The sequence below is a fragment of the Tenrec ecaudatus genome, chromosome 12 (genome assembly GCF_050624435.1).
Source record: "Tenrec ecaudatus isolate mTenEca1 chromosome 12, mTenEca1.hap1, whole genome shotgun sequence".
NCBI lineage: Eukaryota > Metazoa > Chordata > Mammalia > Afrosoricida > Tenrecidae > Tenrec > Tenrec ecaudatus.
In genome coordinates, this window is record NC_134541.1 from 5,169,431 (window position 1) to 5,191,904 (window position 22,474).

Here is a 22,474-nt window from a genome sequence, read left to right on the forward strand (position 1 = left end):
TCCTCTTGCTGGGATCCACAATCGATGCTCGGGGGAGCAGCAGTCAAGAGATCAAATGATGCATTGCACTGGGGAAAAGCTTCCGCACCAGACCTCTTGACACGTTTCAAAGCAGGGATGTTACTTTGAGGACTACAGCCAGAGGCTTCATCCAGGTGTATCTCCCCATCACTGCTTTAAAAACTGAACCCGCACTAAAATGGGTCAAAAGCACGATCAGATGTTACATTTTGACCTAACTACATCAGCCATAATTAAATTTACAATGAATGCTCTAGAGGTCTGATAACAGGATTATTCAATCCCTCAACTATGATCAGAGGGGATTCACCAGAGACGTAATCCATGTGTTGACCCTGCAAATGGACTTGGGGCATCCACTGTCATCCATAGCCTCCTGCAAGCCAGGTGTGCACAATTTAAGCTCTGGTGCCATTCCCTCCTTCAGATTTGGATGATATTATCTGCAATCCTTGGATCACGCAGGCTGGTGGGCTTCACCCGTGTGGACTTGGGTGACACCTCACTTAGATAGATGGCTGCCGGGCTGTGCATCTTGCAGGGAAAAGGAAACCAGGACCAAGGGTGAGCGGATAATGAGGAGGCTCAGCTTCGGCTCAGGAAGTGTGGGGGATGGTTAATAATGGTGGAACAGTATGGTAAACATCATTAATGTCACTAACCTGGCTGGACATGCAAGGGCGATAGAAATGATAAATGGCTGGTTAGTTATATACTTACCATAATCATTTTTCAAAAAAGGAACAATTCTCAGGCAGAAAGGGGCAGCACCTTACCCCCACGAGGGCAGGGGAGCAGGCGGGGGGGGGGGGGGGAGGATAAGGAGGAATTTGCCTGTATCAAAGCTTGTTTTCTACTTTTGAAGAAGACTGATGACAAATATTACAAAAGTCTTTTCAGCCGGGCTAGTGGAAATGTTTCCCTCTGGGTAACTACTTCTGGGAGGGATAGCAGGGTTTGCCTTTTATGATTTTCTGAAGTTGGGGAAATGGAGGGAATTAATTTGGGGAGTTCTCTATCTTTCCATTGGAGAAGTGGAGGGAGGTGTCACTGCTTTGAAAGCCGAGCCAACAAGCTGGGAAACGATGGAGCTAAAAATCCCCGTTCTTCCAGCGGCATCCAATGAACAGGAGCCAAGAAGTCAACCCCAAACACCCCAAACTCACAGCCAGGGAGTCGAGCCGGCTCCCTGTGGCCCTACAGGGCAGACCAGAACTGCCCCGTGGCTTTCTGGAGCTGTTGGTGGGCTTGAACTGCAGGCATTGCCACTAGCAGCCCAGCGTGTGACCCACCATGCATTCAAGGACCAGCCTCCGTGTCTAGCGCAGGGCTGGTCTCAGGGAAGCGATGGGTCCTCCCTCCCCGAGCCTGGAGCCCAACTCCAGCTGCTGACCAGCGGCTTGCTCTTCCATGGCTGATTCTTCAGAATGAGATCACCAGGCCTTTTCTCCGGGCACCTCTGCTCGGGCTTGAACTGCCAACCTTCCAGGGAGAGGCCAATGTCATTCACCATCTGGAGAGCACTGTCCGGAGACTGCATAGAGACACCCTCCGTCGGGATTTGCCTGAGGCCCGTTAGTTCTTTACTTGAGATTTAATTCACGTGTCCCAGCTGTCACCTGCCGAAGTGCCCAGTGCAACAGTGTTTAGGGTCTTTGCTGGGCTGGTCAATGCCCCCTACCATCTCACGCAGCCTGGCACCGACCCTCTATGTGACCTGCCTCTCCGGCCCCTCTGCCTCTGGCTCTGTTTCTGCCTCCACTTGTGGGTCCTTTAGGGTCCTGTTGGAGTCTCTGCCTGAGTCAGTCTCTCCCCCTCCTCATTCTAGTTGGTTCTTGCTTTCCAGAGAAGTCAGAGTGCAAGAAAGCTAACATGAATAATTAGCAGGGGCTCTCTTGGGACTCTGAAGGAGACAGACATACAGGAGGGGGTTTTCTGGGGGGCTCTGAGTAAGGTGGGTGTCTCTGAGCAGGTGCTGTAGGAGCTGAGACCACCAGGCAGGATGTCCAGGGGAGAGAGGGTGGGAGACCAGCCTGGATGGCTGTGAAATTAAAGGGGCCTCTTGTGGACAAACCCCCCTCTCCCCCCCGCAAAGTCTCCTCAGGTCAGCTCACTAGCTCTGACAATACTGGCCACCCCAGCCAGCTCAGGGAGAGGCTTGTGGAGGCTGATTCCACTGAGCTGGCCGGCCTGCACCCTGAGCTGACCCAGGTCGATGCTCGTCCCCAGATGGCCCAGCCCTGCCCCAGAAGGAGCCGGTAAGGAAAGGCCCACTGGCTAGGTGTCCAGCTGCTGTTGATTTATTTGCCGCTTCCTCCGACGCACAAGCTGAGCGGCCACTGCTTGCCAGACAACAGGCAGGAAATCTGAGCCACAAACAAGGGGTGAAGGTAGGGGTTCCGTTCACCCTGGGCATGTGGCACATCAGGGAGGCCTCACTCAGGCTGCCCATGGACCTGGGGGAGCCCCGCCTTCGCTGCGGCCTGCAGAGTAGGGGTGGGTTGGGTTCGAGTCCTGCTGCTGCCCTCATCCGTGAAACGGGCTGCAGAGCTGGGCCAGGAGGAACCAGCTCAAATACCAAGTAGGCCTGGGCAGCCGATTCGTTGGCCATTTCTGGGGGTGGTGGGGGAGGGCTAAGAGGACCCTCTTTCCCCAGGGAACAGTTGGGCAGCTGGGGGGAGGGGTGTGCAGAGCAGCCAGTCCTGGCTTGTGTCCCCAAGTCACCAAGGTAGCCAGCAGGATAGTGCCAGGCAAGCTTGGCTGTGGCCCAAGAGCCCACAGAGTCTCATTTGTTATGCAAATGAGCTGCCAGTGGCCTTGGGCCAGAACAAACTTCCCTTGCCTCCCCTTCCTCCCTTTCTCCTCCCCCCCTCCCCCACACCCCCCTCTCCCTGCCCCACTCCACACACACATCCTGCCCTGGGAGCTTTTATTTTGGGCCCAGCCTGAGGAAGGAGCATGGGAGGCTTCCCTAGGCAGCCCCAAGGGACCTTTCCTGGTAGAGTAGGGGTCAGCAACCTCAGCTGGGGGAGCCAGCAGGCCTGGGCTGGGGACACCCGGAGCCAACCAGTGGTAGAAGCAGCACCCATTGGCCCGTTTCTCCCTGGATCATACAGGACCCAGGCTACTCTGGGCACGCCTGTCAGTTCATGGCCGGCCTCCTTGTGGGTCTCAGGGCTCCCAACCTGCAGGGCCTTCCCTGGCTCTTGGCCCCCTGGGGCAATTCCTCTCGCCTGGAATGCCTTTCCCTCCATTTAAGGCCAGTTGGCCTTGAGGGCTCAGCTGAGATGGGGCTGCCAAGGCCAGGATCAAGCCCTGCCCAGAGTCTCTCCTCCTCCTCCTTAGGGACGGGGCTTATAACCTCACACCCACCCGTTTCCACTTGTGCATTTCTGGAGAGCTGCCCGGTCTCTCTGTCACCTTTGCACATGTGACCAATGACCAGGTCTCCTCTCTTCCTCGGAGCAGCTGTGGGACTCTAACAGCTGGCCTTTGGTTGGCAGCAGAGTGCTGAATCACTGTGCCACCAATGTGCCCCGTCCAAACGTCCGAAGGACACAACAACCAAACGCACTGCCCTGGAGTCGGTGCCGGCTCACGGTGACCCTGTAGGCAGGAGAGAACCGCCCCTGTGAGTTTCCAAGTCTGTAACTCTTCGGGGGAGTAGAAAGCCTCATCTTTCTCACAAGGAACAATTGGTGGTTTTGAACTGCTGGCCTTGGGGATCACAACCCAACGAGTCACCACTCCGCCTTAGGGCCCCACACATCTAACCGTCTGACCTCAAAATACCAGCTCAGCACCATAGAGTAGATTCCAACTCATAGCGACCGGATAGGACAGGCTGGAGCTGCCCTGTGGGTTTCTGAGACTGGACTGGTCCTGGGAGAGGACACCTCGTCTTCCTCCCCAGAGCAGCTAGAGGCTTTGACTCCTGCCCTACTTGCCGTGGGCAGCCCATATGCCACCAGGGTTCCCTGACCCAATGGCAGGGGCCAGTCTGTGGAGAAGGACATCGTGCTTGCTAAAGTAGAAGGAGAAGCGGAGGAAAGCCCTCCACCAGGTGGACTGCCATGGCGGATGCCATCCGGGCTCGGGCAGAGGCAGGGTGGCGGGACGGTGAGGACGGCACAGCATTTCCTTCTGCGGTGCACAAGGTCGCTCTGGGCCGGAGCCCGCTGGATGGCACCTGACACATGGCGGGGAAGTCTTACTTGACAGGCCCACTCCAGCCGAAGAGCTGAATAAGTCAGGCCCCAGGTGATGCCCTTCGTTCAACAAATAGTTGTTGAGCAGCTGTTCTGTGTGGAAGGAGACCGATGGCACAGTGGTTCAGCGCCCAATGCCTTAAACAGAACAAGACAAAACCAAAACCCGGCAGGTCAAACCCAACAGCCTCTCCACAGAAGAAAGGCCTGGCCATTGCACCTGTAAACGAGAGCACCTGGCCAACCTGCGGGCAGTTCTCCTGTGTCAGCAGGGTCACCGAGTCAGACTCAGCCTGACAGCAACAGGTTTGTCATGTTTTATTCTGTTGTGTTTCGTGGCGCTCTGTTATGCTTTGTTGTGTTTTGCTGTGTGATGACGTGATGGTGTGATGGGCGGATCCATTTTCTAGGCTCTGAGGACAGAGCTGTGAGCATGACAGATAAGAAGGGCCCCCTTCCTGGGGGCAGCAGGTTCTTGATCTTGGGGAAGGAAGTCCTCGGAGCCTGAGCACCAGAGACGGCACAGCTCAAAGGAGGTCGCCCGCATCACAGAAATGCAGTGCTTGTGGAGACCACCGACTGCTGCCTGTCCAGCTGGGCAGGTCCTCGTGGCCAGCAACAATACACAGATGGAAAAGGAAGCGCCCCTCCTGACAGAGTTCAGGGGAGCCACAGACAGATAAGGACTAGGGAGTAACAGGAGGTAAAGGTGAGTTGAGACAAGAATTAGAGAGAAAAGGAAGGAGACTGGAGAGGCCTCATTGCGAAGGTGGACCCTGCAGGAGAGCCCGGTGAACGGACACCTGAGTGCCCCAGGCAGAGGGAACAACCAGCCCAAGTGCCCCGAGGTGGGCACAGTCCTGACAGGATAGGGCACTGCACGGCGGCATTCATCAATAACCAATCGAGCGACCATGCATCTGTTTTCTGCCTGCCTTTCTAGTCCACTGCTGTCCGCCGGACCCCAGCCTCCCTCAAGATCACAGGAGAGTCGGACTGCCCCGCACGGGTCCCAAGGCTGTCCGCCTTCACCAATCTGTCTTGGAGCAAGTACAGCCAGGATGCTCCTTAGATGCGAGGACGTGAACATGAACTTTGGACATGCTCAGGAAGTGACCAGTCCCTGGAGAAGGGCATCATGCTTCCTAAAGTCAAGCGTCTGCATACAATTTAAAAATAGGAAGATGTTCGGCGAGATGGGTGTGCACTGTGGCTGCACCCACGTGCTCACACGCGGGAACGGTGTGTGCAAGGCACAGGACCGGCAGCGAGTCTTTGTTCTTTTTAAAATAATTTTATTGGGGGCTCATCCAGCTCTTATTACAATGCACACATCCGTCCATTGTGTCAAGCACATTTGGACATCTGTTGCCATCATCATTCTCAAAACATTTGCTTTCTACTTGAGCCCTTGGTATCAGCTCCTCATTTTCCCCTCCCTCCCTGCTGCCCCCTCCCCCATGAACCCTTGATAATTTATAAATTATTACTTTGTCATATCTTACACTGTCCAACGTCTCCCTTCACCCACTTTTCTGTTGTCTGTCCCCCAGGGAGGAGGTTATATGTAGATCCCTGTAATCGGTTCCCCCTTTCCACCCCATCCTCCCTCTACCGTCCCGGTATCTCCACAATCACCACTAGTCCTGAAGGGATCATCCATCCTGGATTCCCTGTGTTTCCAGTTCCTATCTGTACCAGTGTACATCCTCTGGTCTAGCCAGATTTGTAAGGTAGAATTGGGATCATGATAGTGGGGGGCAGGGGAATCATTTAGAAACTAGAGGAAAGTTGTATGTTTCATCATTGCTACACTGCACCCTGTCTGGCTTGTCTCCTCCCTACAACCCTTCTGTAAGGGGATGTCCAGTTTTCCGGCAGCAATTCTTCCTGCTGTCTACATGGTCACTGTGCATCCGAGGTGGCTCAATGACCTGATGGCAGCAACCTTTGTGGGAAGCTTCTCAGCAGATCTTTCTTCCATGGAACAAGAAACAGGGAGGGGGGTGTGGGGGTTGGGCTTCAGCTCTGGGGTCAGTAGGAGAGCACTAGCCGCTGTGCCACCAGGCCCCTGATGGGCAGGTGGTGGCAGGTGGGTGGTGGCAAATGGGGAAGGCAGAAGGATGAACTACAAATGGGTGGGGTTATTTGGGAGGAATGGCTGGGAGGCTGGTGAAATAGTCACAGAGCCCCCGCCCCAAGGCAGAGCTGTCTGCTGCCAAAAGGACAACACCCCCTTCTCTCCCTGCCCACTCCCCTTCACTCCAGCCTGTCTCCATGGACACCCTTGAGGTCTTGGTATTGTACGTGGGAAGGGAATCAGGAAGTGAGGAGAGGGTGGCAGTGAGGTGGGAGGATCGGAGAGGGCTTACAGCCCAGGGAGTTGTCCCGATGGCACAGTGATTGTGTGCTGGGCTGCTAGCCACAAGGTCTGCAGTTCAAAACCACCAGCTGCTCTGCAGGAGCATGATGGAGGCTTTCTACTCTGGTCAAGAGTGACAGTCTCAGAAACCCACAGGGACAGCTCTGCCCTGTCCCATGGGCTAGAGTTGCAATCAGCTGTCCAGCAGTGAGTTTAGAGAGAGAGAGGCAAGGAGAGTCACTGAGTCAGGCCCCAGGGGCTGCAAGCTGGACAGGAAGGTGCCCCCCCAGGGAACCCCACCTGCTCTTGCAGTTCTCAGCCACCCCTCTGTGGGGGCCCCAGATGGTAAGGACCATGGGCGTGGGCCACAGAGTCCATGCTGACCAGGAATGGACCCCGGGTGATCTTGGAGGCTGGTAGCGCTGCCACCAAGTCCAGTCCTGGTGTTGGGCTCATCTGCCCAGCCGCTGCTTCATGGGAGCAGAGGGACAGGTCTTTCTCCCAAGAAGCTGGGGGTTTGAACTGCCACACCTTTGGCCTCCAGCCAAGCACTTACCTGTTGAGCCACCAGAGGTCCCCTTTAAGCCCAATCCAACCCGTCACCCTTGAGGGGACACCAATGCTGGTGACATCATGTGCTTCTGGGTAGAACCATGTTCCATGGGGAACTGATGGCTATGTCAATGGCTATGTCTGGGGTTTCTCAAGGGAGCCCACAGAAAAAGACCCAGGAGGCCCCTGGGTTTGGAGAAAGGATGGAACATGGCTTTAGGCTTTGCTGAGTCGTCAGGGCCGGGCCAGCTGGGCTCAGAGATCTGTTGTGCCATTGAGCCTGTTCCGACCCAGAGCAACCTCATGCACAGCAGAAGGAAACACTGCCCGGTCCTGCGCGTCCTCACAACGTTCCTCTGCCTGAGACCACTGTTGCAGCCATGGTGTCACTCCATCTCCTCCAGGGCCTTCCTCTCCCTCTCCGCCCCTCCACTCTACCGAGCATGATGTCCTTCTGCAGGGACTGGTCTCTCCTGGCGACATGTCCAAAGTAAGTAAGATGAAGTCCTACCATCCTCGCCTCTAAGGAGCACTCTGGCCGTACTTCTTCCAAGACTTTAAATCGCGGCCCCACACAGGAATATGTTCATACAGGCCAGAACAGCAAAAGTACAACTCGGGCAGCCATTCAGGGGCAGGTGTGTACAACACACCCATCCATCCTGCCAGCAGAATACTCCACCCTGGTGTCCTCAGTCAGGGACCGTCACTGACCAGGGACTTCCGACTGAAAGGCACAGGCTTGGTTTGGGGAGAAGTGACAAACACAGACACAAAATGAAACACGTCACAGCCGTGGCCTTGGACACCTCAGAGGATGTCTGAGTTCGCAGATACCACAAGGGGGTTGCTTTAACAAACAGACAGTTATTTTCTCACAGTTCAGTCGGCGAGAAGTCCGAGTCCCGGGTGGCTCTGGAGGAAGGCTTCCTCTCTGTGTCAGCTCTGGAGAAGGGCTCTGTTGCTGGGCTCCACGGCCATCTTTGCGTGGCCTGTATCAGCCCCTCTGTGTGTCCTCCCAGAGCCCCTTTGTTTCTCCCTCAAAGGTGAAGGATTAGGGAGAAGCCTGTCTGGCAAGCCTGGGTCTCATTAACTTAGCAAAGAAAATCCTGTTCCTAAATAGTCACACTCCTCCGCATGGGGCTTTAGGATTTGCCACTCTTATTTTGGTAGGGGGATGCATTCAATGTAGAAGACAGACAGGGGGCTGGGTGAGCCTGAGTTCACTGGGGTGGGTGCCACCCGAAGCAATAACTCATTACATCACCAACCCTCCTAGACCGCCCCTGTACCAGAACATTCCGAATCCGTTGTAATGCTATTATCAACTTTAATAAGAGAAGCATTTGAGATAAATAGAGCTGTCCATTGCTCGAGTGTAATATTTCTTAGATTAGATGAATGCTAACGAGGAAGCTGTCCTGTAGAATCTTTGAGTTGAATTTCAATATTGTCAGTAACTGAGTAAGAGACTTTTTAAGCAATTTCTTCCTTCGTTTCCTGTTATTGCTACTTCGTTTTCCACCAGAGCTATTGACCTGCTCCGCGTCCGTTTCTGCACCCGGCCTGAAGCTCCGTCAGTGTCCAGCCTGTTGCGCAAACAGAACAAGGGAATCCGGCATGGTTTAAAATCAGGAAAGGTGTGCTTCCGGGTTGTATCCTCTCGCCACACTTGTTCCGTCTGTCTGCTGAGCAAACCGTCAGAGAAGCTGGCTTCGAGGAAGAAGCGTGCGGCACCAGGCGTGCCGGGGGGGGGGGGGGGTTGTGAACAGCTTCCAGTATGCAGACGGCACAGCCTTGCTGGTGGAAGGTGAAGGTCAAGGGTTGCAGCCTTCAGTGTGGGTTTCCATGTAAGGAAGGCCCAAATCCTCACAACCGGGCCAATAGGGAACATCGTGATAAGTGGAGAAGAGGTTGAAGTGGTCAAGGAGTGTGTCTTCCTTGGACCCACAGTCAATGCTCACGGAAGCAACAGTCAGGACATCCAACGACCGGCTGCACTGGATGAATCTGCTGCAGAAGGACCCACTTAGAGGATTGAAGAGCCAGGATGCTACTCTGAGGACTAGGGTGCACCTGACCCGGGTCCTGGTCCTCCCCACTGCAGCGCATGCAGGTGAAAGCTAGACACCGAACAAGGAATCGCGTGGAAGAAGAGATGGTGCTGGAGAAGAATTTTGAAAGGACCATGGACTGGAACCGATTACAAGGCTCTACATAGAACCCTCTCCCTGGGGGACGGACAACAGAAAGTGGGTGAAGGGAGACGTCGGACAGTGTGAGACATGACAAAATAATAATAATGTATACATTATCAAGGGTTTGTCAGGGAGGGAGGGGATAAAACCAAGGAGCTGATACCAAGAGCTCGAGTAGAAAGAAAATGTTTTGAAAATGATGATGGCAACAAAGTATGGATTGTGATAAGTTGTATGAACCCCCAGCAAAATGATTTAAGAAGAACACGTCTGTCTTGGGAGAAGTACAGTCAGCGTGCTCCTCAGAGGCGAGACTTTGTCTCACATACTTTGGACATGTTGTCAGGAGAGGCCGGTCCCTGGAGAAAGGCAGCAGGCTTGTTAAAGCGCCGGGGCAGGGAAACTGAGGAAGGAAGGCCCTGGACAAGATGGACGGACACCGTAGCTGCAGCAATGGTCTCCAATAGCAGAATGCCGGTGAGGGTGGCACTGGGCCGGGCAGCGTTTCATCCTGTCGGCCCGCAGGGTCACGCTGAGTCAACACAACATAAAACATGCGGGCAAGCCCGTGTGCTCGTAGCTGGCACAGATGAAACGTGAGATTCGAAGCACCGCTGGGTGGCAAGGTGGCTCTGAACTCATGCAGTACGAGGTTCCAAGATAAAGTAGCATAGCTTCTAACCCACGGCCATCAACCCCGATGGACTTTCAATGGGACTGAGCAGAATGATCCCCCTGGGTTTCCGAGACTGTAAATCTCAAGGGAGCAGAGCCTCATCCTTCTCCGGTCGAGCAGCCAGTGGTTTCGAACTGCCGACCTTACGTTTACAGCCCGAGTCAACACCCATGACATCATCACGGCTCCGGTTAGCACAGCGTTGTCCCCTCAGACACCTTTGTACTAGCATCCCTGGTGGGGTCGTGGTGACCTGTTGGGCTGCAAACTGCAAGGGCAGCTGTTTGGAACCACCAGTCTCTCAGTGGGAGAAAGATGAGGCTGTTTGCTCCGGTAAGGAGGTGCGCCTGGCCCCGTCTCTATTCCAGTCTCAGAAACTCACAGAGGCCGTTCTGCCCGATTCGGAAGGGTCATTGTCAGAATTGACTCAATGGCGGTGTTTTTGTTTCGTTTTTAATATTTATACTGCCACATGTAAGCTATAACTTAGTGGTATAGCAGTTAAGTGCTGGGCTGTGATCCACATTGTTGGCAGTTCGAAACCACCAGCAGTTCCTTGGGGGAACGGCCGGGCTTTCTACTCCTGTAACAGTTACAGCCCCGGACACCCACAGGGGTCTCTGCGAGCCAGCATTGACTTGATGGCAGCGAGTTTTTGTTACTGTTTTCATGTAAACTGAGCTTATGGCAAATGTGTTCATTGTGAGAATTACTGGGATATCTTAATAAAACTATAGTTTCTGGTGAAACACTGTACAAAAATGTTCCGGACGATTGTTCTGGTGCTACTGCCACTGACCGTGTCACCTGGCACGGTCCACACCCCCTGCACCCCTTAGTGGCACCACCGAGGTGGGGACACAAGGGGGACACTTTGTACTAGAAACGCTCAGTATGCGATCAATGAATAGATCGCTAGAAGTCGCTGTTATTGTCACAGATAGAAATGCCATCTCTTTTTGTAACAGGAAGGCCACGGCTGCCAACAGCAGGAAGTGGGGGGCCTATTGACCACGGTGGGGGGCAGCGGGGGCTGTGGCATCACCCCTCCCCCCTGTGGGACCGCCTGAAACACCAGGATGGCCCCAGAGCATGGGGCACCAGGTGTGAAGCTCAGTGAGGTGCCAAACCACATTGGAGGAGGCCTATCAGAAAGGAAAGGGGAAGTCCCTCTGGGGACACCCCATAAAGCCCAGCCCAGATCTGAAGCTTCTCAGAGGGAGGGCCGAGACCAGACCCCGGTGAGAACTTTCAATAGACGCCACCCCCACCCTGCAGGATACAGGAGGGCTGTGATGGGCTGGCTGGGGTTAGGGTGTGGTGGGAAATAGGCTCACCTGCTTTCAGGGGCTGGAAGCCAGGGACCACCCTATGAGCCCAAGCAGGAAAACCCAGTGTTGCTGAGGAATGGGAACCCGCATGGCCGTGGCTGAGCAACGGGTGCCAGCTCTCCTCTGTCTGCAATCTGGGATCCAGTAAGAGGGCAGAAGGACAGAAAACCCAAGTCCATGTGGTCGCTCAGCAGAAGGAAGACCCCTGCCCACAACGAGGCCCGTGCCCCAGCCCCTGGACCAGGGGGCTGGTGAAAGACCCACAGCGAAAGGGAGTTTTGATCAGGGCTACAGACCCCACCACAGGAAGCGAGTCTGGATTACTCGGGTTAGCCCAAGGTGAGCATGCAGGCCTTCAAAAGCACAGAGACACGGAAGGGGAAGCAGGGGGGTGGGGATGGGGTGGGGCAGGTGGAAAGCCCCGGAGGAAAGTGGGCAGCCCCTAGGAGCAAAGATGGGCCCCTAGCTGACAGCCAACAAAGAATGGAATCCCACAGCCATTGGGAAATGGATTTCACCAATCAAAGGGAGTGCCCCATCCCCCCACCCCGGAGCTGGTCCAGAAAGAAGCGAGGCTCTGCTGACATGGATTCTGACCCAACCAGAGGGCTCAAGAATCACACTGTGCCTGGGATTCTGATCTACAAACTTAAGAGGTAACACATGGGCGTTGAGTGAAGCCACTAAGTCTGTGGTCACGAGAGGAAGGGAGGGGGAGAGGGGGAGAGGGGGAGAGAGGGAGAGAGAGAGAGAGAGAGAGACTAGCCGGTTTCAGGAGTGACTTGGTCTAGCAGCCACTTATCCATCGAGTCAATAGCATCAGAACTTGGCACCTCTCCTGACTCTGCCCTTTGACCTCCCAAACTGTTTGGGTCCTGAGGTCACCCAGGCAGCTTCAGGGACTTGCCCACCAGGCCAAGTCCATGGCTCGGAGAACATGCCACTGTCCCAGCCAGCCCAGCACCTGCCTCATGGTGCCACATGCCTGTGAGCCAAGCATCTGAGGCTGGGGGCATTGCCCATGTGGAGTCCAGGGGACCTGGGATTGGGGACAGGGCAGTGGCCCAGAGGAAAGCCCGGGCACGGGAACGGAGAGGACAAAGGGCCCATCTCGCTGACACGGTGTCTTGTTTCTCTTTCTGGCGGTGACTCCCGGGCCAGCTGACCTGCCTGATGATCCCTGAGTGAGGCCAACATTTCTCGAAGGCTCGGTAGCCCTAGGCCCTGCCGAGCCCCGCATCCCCACCCTCTGCCCCAGCAGCCGGACGCGTCTTGTTCCTCTGGGCCTGCTTTATTGGGACTCGGGGTAAGCAGACGGGATATTTATACCCGGGCCCCAGGGGGTAGATGTGGCTCAGAAGGGGTGGGCCTCAGCCCCACATCCCAAAGGCAGCCAAGACTACTCTCCCATGGCGTCGCCAGCCCCTCGGGGAGGCTCCTGGCTTTGGCTTATCCTCCTCGTAACCAGATGACGGGCTCTCGCTTCTTATCCCAGGCCTGGACCCCTGCAGGCCCTCCCAGAGTCAGCTCCCAGCCCCACCCTGAGGGTGGGGGGGACACGCTACCTTCTCCAGCACATTCTGTTCTGTGACTTTGTCTGCCCGGCTGGCCCAGCCAGCGTCTCCTCGGATGGGGATGTCCTCTAGGTTAGATTGGGCAGAATCCATATTGTACAGCAAATATGCCCAGCTCTATCGACCAGCACAGCGGCTGTGCCCTGAGGAGGGGCCAGGTGCAGCCCTACCCTCCGACCACACAGCCCAGCACAGGACAAACTTGGCCATTCTCCCGGCAAATCCGATGTCGGCCCAGGATTCATCTCTCCCCGGCCCCTCAGGGAAACCAGGCAGAGCTGGTCCCTGGAGCCACTCTCAGGTAATAGAGGCACCGACGAACCCGAGCTGGGCCAGCATCCACATTACCTGCTTTTCCTCCACTCCTGCTGTCTCCAGCGAAGCCACCTGATTCCACAGGCTAAAGGGGGTGGATGGGGTCGGCAGAGGTAGAACCAGTACTGTTGCTGTTAAACCAAAAGGTGGTGGTTTTGAATCTGTTAGGTAGCTAGAGCAGGGCCCAGGTGTATCTACTGAGCATGCTCCAAATCAGGCCCTGAGCCAGGGGGTGCCGTACACCTAGGTGGGCGGTATACCTGGATTGGCCCAATCTAGGCCAGGTGAGCTTAATTCAGCCCACGGGGTCAACCAGTACCGTCGACCACGCCTACTGGCAGAAGGCCCAAAGAGAAACCTGGAGACCACTGCCCGCTTTTCCAGCTGTTCTTTGGCCTTCCGCTCGGCCGGCCGCAGTCTCTCTCTCTCAGGCCCCAGGTCGCCACGTGTGGGGGTGCAGGCCCGCGTTCAGTGACTGTAAAACCTGAAAATACTTCTGTGCTTTCGAAAAGTCCACTTGGATCACAAGCCAGGCTTTGGTGTGAATTCTTTCTCGTGTGAGGCCAAGGACCCAGGTCTGTCCCACCTGAGAAACCTAACAAATCCTCCACAGAAAAGACGCGGCACCCTGCCCTAGGACGATTACAGCCGACCGACCCTGAGCGCACATTTCCACTGAAGACTCGGTAGAAGAATCCCGCTCCAAAGGGGACGGTGTGCAGAACAGAGTTTCAAATTCCCATGGAAGCCAGACTTTCTGGAGTCAAAGGGGGTGTGTCTGAACCGCTGAAGTGAGGGCCCTGGAATGATTGGAAGCCTGAGCCAAAGTCTCTCCTTCAGCCTGACACAGCTGACTGAAAAAGAACGCCGGCCCCAGCAGGGCGCTTTTGAAAGAACTCTTCACGGGAGGTGCAGGGCGGGTGGCGGGGGAGGCTGCTGATCCCCAACACCCTTGAATGGTCCCCGTGGAGATGCGCAGGGTGTATGAGCTGCCGTGGGCACCCTCAACCACTCCCATCACCACGACAAAACGCGGGGCGGCAGCCTTGCCAACCGATGGGGCCGCTCTGCTCTGCCTGGACAGCATCAACCGTGTCTCCCTTCCTCGCTCGGCGTGGCTCTGTGAGCTCCCTCCTGGCTTCCTGTCCTGTGCATTAAGGGTAGCGCGTGGTCTGCGGCACCCCTGAGAGGCCCACGACAGAGCTGTACACGGCAGGGGGCTCCCTCAGAACAGCTCTGTGAGTGAGAGCACCACATGCCTGCTGTGAGCCCTGGGAGGCTGAGGCTGTCCTGCCAGAAGCAGATTCTGGGGGGTGGGTGGGGGGGGCGGCAGCGGGAATGCTATCCCCAGTGGGTGAGGAATAAGAGCTCCAGAAACTTCTAAGGGCTTGCTGTTGTACTTCTTTTAAAAATATTTTTATTGGCATATACTGCAAAGATCAGGCAATTCAGTTGTTCGGTCATATTGAACGCCATCCATTTCAGAACATGTTCAGAACATACTCAGTGTTGGTAGCCCCCATTTCCCCACAGCCCTCCCCCTGCCATGCCCCTATGTAATTATCAATCCAGTTATTGTCCATATAGATCCACCTATGCTGGATTTCAAACACTGAAGCAAATAAGCAAAACAACAACTAGACAAAACATAGAAAACCCTCCATCAAAAAGAAAGCAGAAAATATTAAAAACTGAAACAACTTTAAAATGGGTCAAAAGGGAGATCCAATGATAAAGTATGACATTTAAACCTAACTACATCTGCCATCATCAACTTTACAGGGCTGATAATAATCTACTGATAACGGGTCTATCCACAACCCTGGCTTATGGTCAAAGGGGATTCACCAGAGATTTAATCCATGTGGGGACCCTGCACATGGACTTTGGGCATCCACTGTCATCCATAGCCTTCTGCACACTGGGTGTTTGCAATTTAAGCTCTGATACCATTCCCTCCTTTGGATTTGGATTATGTTACTTACAATCCTTGGATCACAGATTGGTAAGCTTCTTCCATACGGACTTAGTTGATGCCTCACTTAGATGGCTGTTGTATTAAGCTTGTATTAAGACAAGCCTTTAAGACCCCACACACTGTCCTTTCTGTTAGCCAGGCACCGGCTGGTTGCTTCTCCACACTCTGCTGTAGCACCTATACCGTCAGTGATTTCTCCATGAGGGTGAGCATCAAGCGGGGCCATGTCCTAAGAACTCATTGCTCTCAGATGGGCACTTGCATAATTTCCTCTTCTCAACAGTTTTAAATTCTATGCCGTTCGATGAATTAATGAACTGCCTTAGACCCCAGGAGGATGATGAAAACGTTCTCTATCATAACACGATAAACGGATATCTCCAAAGAGAAGCACCACCTCCTGTCTGTCCGCTTGTCACACTGTGGTGGCCTGGGGGTTGCTGTGATGCGAGAAGCTGGGTCGCTGATAGTTCAGGAGCCAGCAAGGTCATCACGACGGACAGGTTTCAGCTGAGCGTCCAGACTAAGAACAGACAACAAGGACGGCTCGGCTCCCCACTTCAGAGGAAGGAGCCACTGAGACCCTCATGTGCAGCTTCGAGGCAGACACAGAGTCTACACAAAGGGGGCAGAAGATTGTCTGAGTGAGATACTGTGAGGAGGGCCCGCGGTCAGAGGGTGCTCCAATGTGACTGAGCAGGAGCTGGCTTCTCAGAGGAGAGGCGGCCCTGGAAGTGAGTCAGTAAAGCCCTTGGGCAGGGAGCCTTCAGATCTTCATTTCCCAATGGGGCACGTCTCCAGGTAAGGAGCAACCAGTTGCAAAAATCTGCTAACGATCGGAGTTTGGAATGTTCCAAGTATGGTCTAGAAAAATTAGAAGTCATCAAAAAATAAAATGGAACCCATTCAGATCACTATCCTAGGCATTGGTGAGCCGAAATGGACTGGTATTGGCCGTTTGGAATCAGAAAATCTTATGAGGTGCTGTGCTGGGGATGACACGGTCATGAGGATGACATGGCATGCATTGCCAGAAACCAACAAAACCCCAAACGGAAAAATCGACCATAAAGTATAATGCTGTTATAAGATTATACCTATCTGCCTTCAAGGATAGCTCATCAATACAATTATTATTCAAATGCATGCACCAACCGGAAGAGCTAGCGATGAACAAATCGAAGAATTCTACCAACGTCTTCCGTCAGAAATTGATCAAACTCGCAATCAAGTTGCATTGGTCATTACCGGCGATTGGCATGAAAAAGTTGGAATCAAAGAGGGCCAGTTGTTGGAAAACAGAGACTTGATGATAGAAATGAGAGTTGGATAGAATTGTGCAAAACCAATGACTTTTTCATAACAAATGCCTTTTTCAGCAACATAAAAGGCGACCGTACACATGGACATGCCGGATGGAACAGAAAGACACAGACGAGGAGCTCAGTGTCCCTCTCATGCGAGTTTGGGATAAAGCTGAAAAAAATGAAAACACACAACTTGAGCCTATTGCACCGGAATTCTAAGCACATCATTAATGACAATAACTGAGGAGCCGGGGGACGAAATCAAGAGCAGCACTCGTGAAGACAGCAGAGCATCGTTACAAAGGCTGGAAAGAAAAGAAAAGATCGAAGTGGAAGTCAGAGGAGATTCTGAAACCTACTCTGAGAATAGGTAAAGTAACTGGAAGACATGATGACGTCAAAGAACAGAAAACTTCAGAGGGCCGCTCAAGAAGACAAAGTCAAATGTTAGAATGAAATGTGTACAGACTCACAGGTAGAAACCCAAAACGAGAACAAGATGCTCAGCTTATCTTCAACTGAAAGAACTCGAGACAAGAATCAGGCTCGAGCTGCAATATCGGAAGACTCTATGAGCAAAGTATTGAACTATGCGGAACGCATCAGTAGCAGAGGGACACAACACGCTGAGTCACTGTACCAAAAAGAACTGGTCGACCCGCCAACATGTCAGGAGGTAGCACATCAGCAAGAACCAATGGCAATGAAGGAAGAAGTTCATGCTGCACTGAACGCATCAGCCAAAAACAAGGCTCCAGGAATTGCTGGGCTACCCCTGGAAATGTGTCAACAAGCTGATGAAGCATTGAAAGCACTCAATCGTCTGTGCCAGGACATTTGGAAGACAGCCACTTGGCCAACTGGAAGAGATCCGTATTTGTGCCCATTGCAAAGAAAGGTGGCCCAACAAGCTGCTCGAAGTACACAACAGTGTCGCGAGTCTTACATGCAAGTACCATTCTGCTGAAGATGGTCCAACAACAGTTGCAGCAGGACATGGACAGGGAGCTGCCAGAGGTCCAGGCCGGCCTCAGAAGAGGACATGGAACAAGGGACATCCTTGCTGACGTCAGATGAATCTTGGCTGAAAGCAGAGGACACCAGAAGGGTGTTTACTTGTGTTTTATTGACTATGCAAAGGCATTCGACTGTCTGAGTTATAACTAACTATGGACAGCTCTGAGAAGAAGGAGAATTCCAGAACACCTCCTTGTGCTCACGCCTGGATCAAGAGGCAGTGGTGTGAACAGAACAAGGGACTGTTACATAATATAAAATCAGAAAAGGTGTGTGTCTGGGTTATATCCTCTCACCATATTTATTCAATCTGTATGATAAGTAAATAATCGGAGAAGCTGGATTATCTGAAGAAAAGGAGGCATCAGGATTGGAGGGAAGCGTATTAACCACCTGTGGTATGCAAATGACGCAGCCTTGCTTGCTGAAAATGAAGTGGACTTGCAACACCTGCTGATGAAGAGCAAGGATGGCAGCCTTCAGTGTGGATGACAATTCAATGTAAAGAAGCCCAAATCCTCACACCTGTACCAATAGGTAACATCATGACAAACTCAGAAAGGTGGACGTTGTCCAGGATTTCCTCTTGCTTGGATCCACAGTCAGTGTTCATGGAAGCAACGGGCAAAGATCAAATTGCATTGGGTTAATCTGCTGCACAAGACCACTTTAAGGTGTTTAAAAGCAAGGATGGGGACTGTGGGAGCCCCCGACAAAAGTATTTTGTTTTGTAGTTTGGAGACTAGGGTACGCCTAACCCAGACCATGGTAGTTTCCATTGCCTCATATGCATGTGAAAGTTGGTCGCTGAATAAGGAAGACTTAAGAAGAATCGATGTATTTGGATTGTGATGCTGGCGAAGAAGATTGGAAGTACCATGGGCTGTCAGAAGAACAAACAATTATGTCTTGGAAGAAGTACAGCCGGAGTGGTCTTAGAGGCAAGGATGGCGAGACTTTGTCTCCAATCCTTTGAACATGTTGTCGGGAGAGACCAGTCCTTGAAGAAGGACATCATGTGTGGTGAAGTGGAGGCGCAGAGGAAGAGAAAACAGCCCTCGACAAGATGATCGACACAGTGGCAGTTAACAATGGGCTCAAGCCTAAGAGTGATGGTGAGGGTGCCCAGGACCGGGCAGTGTTGTGCACAGGTGCCCTGGGAATTGGAACGGACTCAATGGCATCTAACAATAACCACAACTCAACAAGCTATAGTGGTTGGTGCATACATGTGAATAATAGCTGAATGGAGTGATTGTCCTATCACAGGCAGCACGGCACTTCAAGGCGGATCTTGAAATGTCCTTTTGGAATGCAGTGCCATGCCTCTTACGTCTCATCCTGGCGAAGTCGACCGTAGGGTTTTCTGATTCAGAACAGGAAGTTCCGGCCATTTCAGCTCACTGAAGCCAAGGGTCGCAATCTTCACGCATTCCCTTTCATTTTGACAGCTGCCGATTTCCCCAGATTCATACGTCATTCATTCAAAGTTCCAATTAACAATAGATGATTGCAGCTGTTTCTTCTTTTTTATTTTGTTTTTTAATCATTTTATTGGGAGCTCTTATCACAATCCATCCATCCATCCATCCATCCATCCATCCATCCATCCATGTGTCAAGCACATTTGTACATTTGTTGCCATCATCATTTTCAAAACAGTTTCTTTCTACTTGAGCCCTTGGTATCAGCTCCCCATTTTCCCCCCTCCCTCCCTCCCTCACAAACACTTGATAATTTATCTTTTTTTTTTCATGTCTTACTCTGACTGATGTCTCCCTTCACCCACTTTTCTGTTGTCCGTCGCCCTGAGAGGGAGTTGTATGTAAATTATTGTGATCAGGTCTCCTTCTCCCCCCCCCCCACCTTCCCTTACCCTCCTGGTATCGCTACTCTCATTATTGGTCCTGAGGGGTTAATCTGTCCTGGATTCCCTGTGTTTCCAGCTCTTATCTGTACCAGTGTACATGCTCTGGGCTAGCCAGATTTGTAAGGCAGAATTGAGATGATAGTGGGAAGAAGGAAGCATTAAAGAACTAGAGGAAAGTTGTATGGTTCATTGGTGTTATACTGCACCCTGACTGGCTCAGCTCTTCCTTGTGACCCTTCTGTAACGGGATGTCCAATTGTCAACAGATGGGTTTTGGATCTCCATTCCGCTCTCGCCCTCATTCACATTGATATGAATTTTTGTTCTGGGTCTTTGATGCCTGATATCTGATCCCACTGACACCTCGTGATCACACAGGCTAGTGTGCTTCTTTCATGTGAACTTTGTTGCTTCTCAGCTAGACGCCGCTTGTTTATCTTCAAGTCTTTAAGACCGCAGATGCTATATCTTTTGATAGCCCGGGCACCATCAGCTTTCTTCACCACATTTGCTTCTGCACCCATTTTGTCTTTAGCAACCTGTGTCAGAAAGGTGAGCATCACAGAATGCCAGGTTATTAAAACAACTGTTCTTGCATTGAGGGAGTACTTGAGTAGAAGCCCCATGTCTGTCTGGTACCTTAATACTTAGCATATAAATATATGTACATAGATCTATTTCCCTATCATTACAGATTAATATACTTACATATGTAGATACCTGCATTTAGAGCTCTATAAATGCCTTTGCCTCTTAGTTCTTTCCTCTATTTCCTTTTACTTTCCTCTTGTCCCACCATCATATTCAGCCTTCATTTGGGTTTCAGTAATTCATCTCAGTTACATTGCCTTTGATCAATCCCTACCAGGCCTCCTACACCCTCTTCACCATCGATTTTAGATCACTTGTTGTTCCCTTGTCCCTGGGTTTGCTGGCATCACTTCCTATCTCCTGCCTCTGTTTCCCCCTGGAACCATTGTTTTCTCCTCCGGATTGTTTATCCCGCCTATTTGATCTAGATGGACATGCAGAGACAATAATATCCACAAAAACAAGGCAGAGCAAAACAAAGCAACTAAAGAGTTGTGCTTCATCAGCAAAGGCCCCGGAGGTTTTCTGGCTGCTGGCTTTCCTCCATCCATGTTACTGTGGCCGACTGCTTGGAGAAGGCAGCTCCTCCTCAGTGGAAGATCGAGTGTCTTCAGCCCCAAGGCCCCATCTTCTGGCACAATCTCCAACAAGGTCCTATTCTCAGTTTTCAGTAAATGCCTGTGCTCTGCAGCTATCCACACGGTTTTCAGTGGCTAATGGGCCAGAAGTGGACAGTCTGTTGGACTCATCGTAGTCTGTTCTTAGTCTGGAAGCTCTGCTGGAACTTGCTCACCGTGGGTGACCCTGCTGGTAGTTGAAATACCAGTGACACAGCGGACAGCATCACAGCAACACACAAGCCACCACAACATCACAAACCATTGTCAGGAGGGCCACAACAGTCCGGTTTCCCCCTCGTGACTCTAGTCGGCTTGTCTGAAATTCTTGCACAGTTTTTTTCTCATGGTGGGAGTGTTGGGGAGCATGGGGACTGGGGGGTGTAGGGGAGCATCCTTCCTCGCTGGTTTCCTAAGACCACCCTGAGGATTCGGCTGGGCCCCACAGCGACCCTACAGGAGAGGATAGAGCTGCCCCTGTGGGTTCCCCAGGCTGCGAATCTTCACAAGAGCAGAAAGCTTCATCTTTCTCACAGTCCTAAAAACAAAACTCAACCTCATGGCCTCAAGTCCATGCTGACTCGCAGCAACCCTGTAGGACGGGCCGAGATGGCCCTGGGGGTTTCTGAGACGCTTACCTGTTCACAGGAGTAGTCGGTCTCATCAGTCTCTCTTGGTTTTGAACTGCTGAACTTGCAGTCCAAAGAGTGTCCCATGCTGCCACTGGTGCTCCTGGTCTACAAAGGCTGGAGGAGGTGTCTTTTTTCAAGGAGGAAGTGGCCTTGCTGGGGACAGGTCTCGAGGAGGAAGTAAGTGTTGCCATGAGGAGTGCAGGACACTTCAGGGGCAGGATGCCCAAGGGGAGACCCCAGACACTTGGGAGAAACAGCAAGGAGGCCACCTCTCCAGAGCTGGATAAATAGATACTCACGGCCATCACGTCGGTACTGACTCAGCAACCCCGTAGGCTGGGGAGAACGGCCCCTGTGAGTTTCCAAGGCTGCAACTCTTTACCGAAGTAGAAAGCCTCATCTTTCTCCCACGGAGCGGCTGGTGGTTTTGAACAGCTGACCTTGTGGTTAGCAGCCCAATGTGTAACCACTATGCCACCAGGTCTCCGACAGAGCTAGCAACCCCCAATTGACTTCCTGTTTCTGTTTGTATCCCCACTGCCATTGGTGGTTCCCACACACAGCAGGGGGGTCTGAGGCTGTAAATTACGGGAGCAGACAAGGCCTCATCTTCCTCCTGCAGGTCGGCTGATCCAGTTTCAGCCACAGACCTTGAAGTTCAAAGTCTGACTCTATAGCGGTCCCTCTCGGGTTGCTATGGGTCTGAAAGGACTCTGCGTCCTCATAGGAACATAGCCACGTACTGTGTGCTGGTTAGATTTTATGCCAACTCGTTGTTGCTGTGTGCAGGTACAGATAGAGTCCCACCTGTCAATCAGATGGTAGACTGGTGATGTGCTCTTGGGGGTGTGGTCTTTTTATAAGAGGTGATGAGAACTCTCTCTCTGGCCCTCCACCCTCCTGCTTGCTGGGATTCTGTGTCTTACTCCGGGGGCTGCCGTGAGTGAATCCTGATCCTGAGAGCTGTTGGTGGTCCCACTGACCTTGGTCCCACTGACCTTGGGGCTACTGACTCTACCCACACTGGCCCACGAGCTCCCTGGCCCCGCTTCACCTTTCTGCATCCTCCGCCCACAGTGTGAAGAGCGCCCGGCTGGCATGGGCCCCGTGGCCTGGAGCTGGACTAGGCTGGGCGTCTTTGTGATAGAAAATGCCTTCCAGCTATGAAGTTCTTTCTTGTACAGGTATGAGTGTCACCGGTTTTGTGTCCCTGGACAACCCGGCC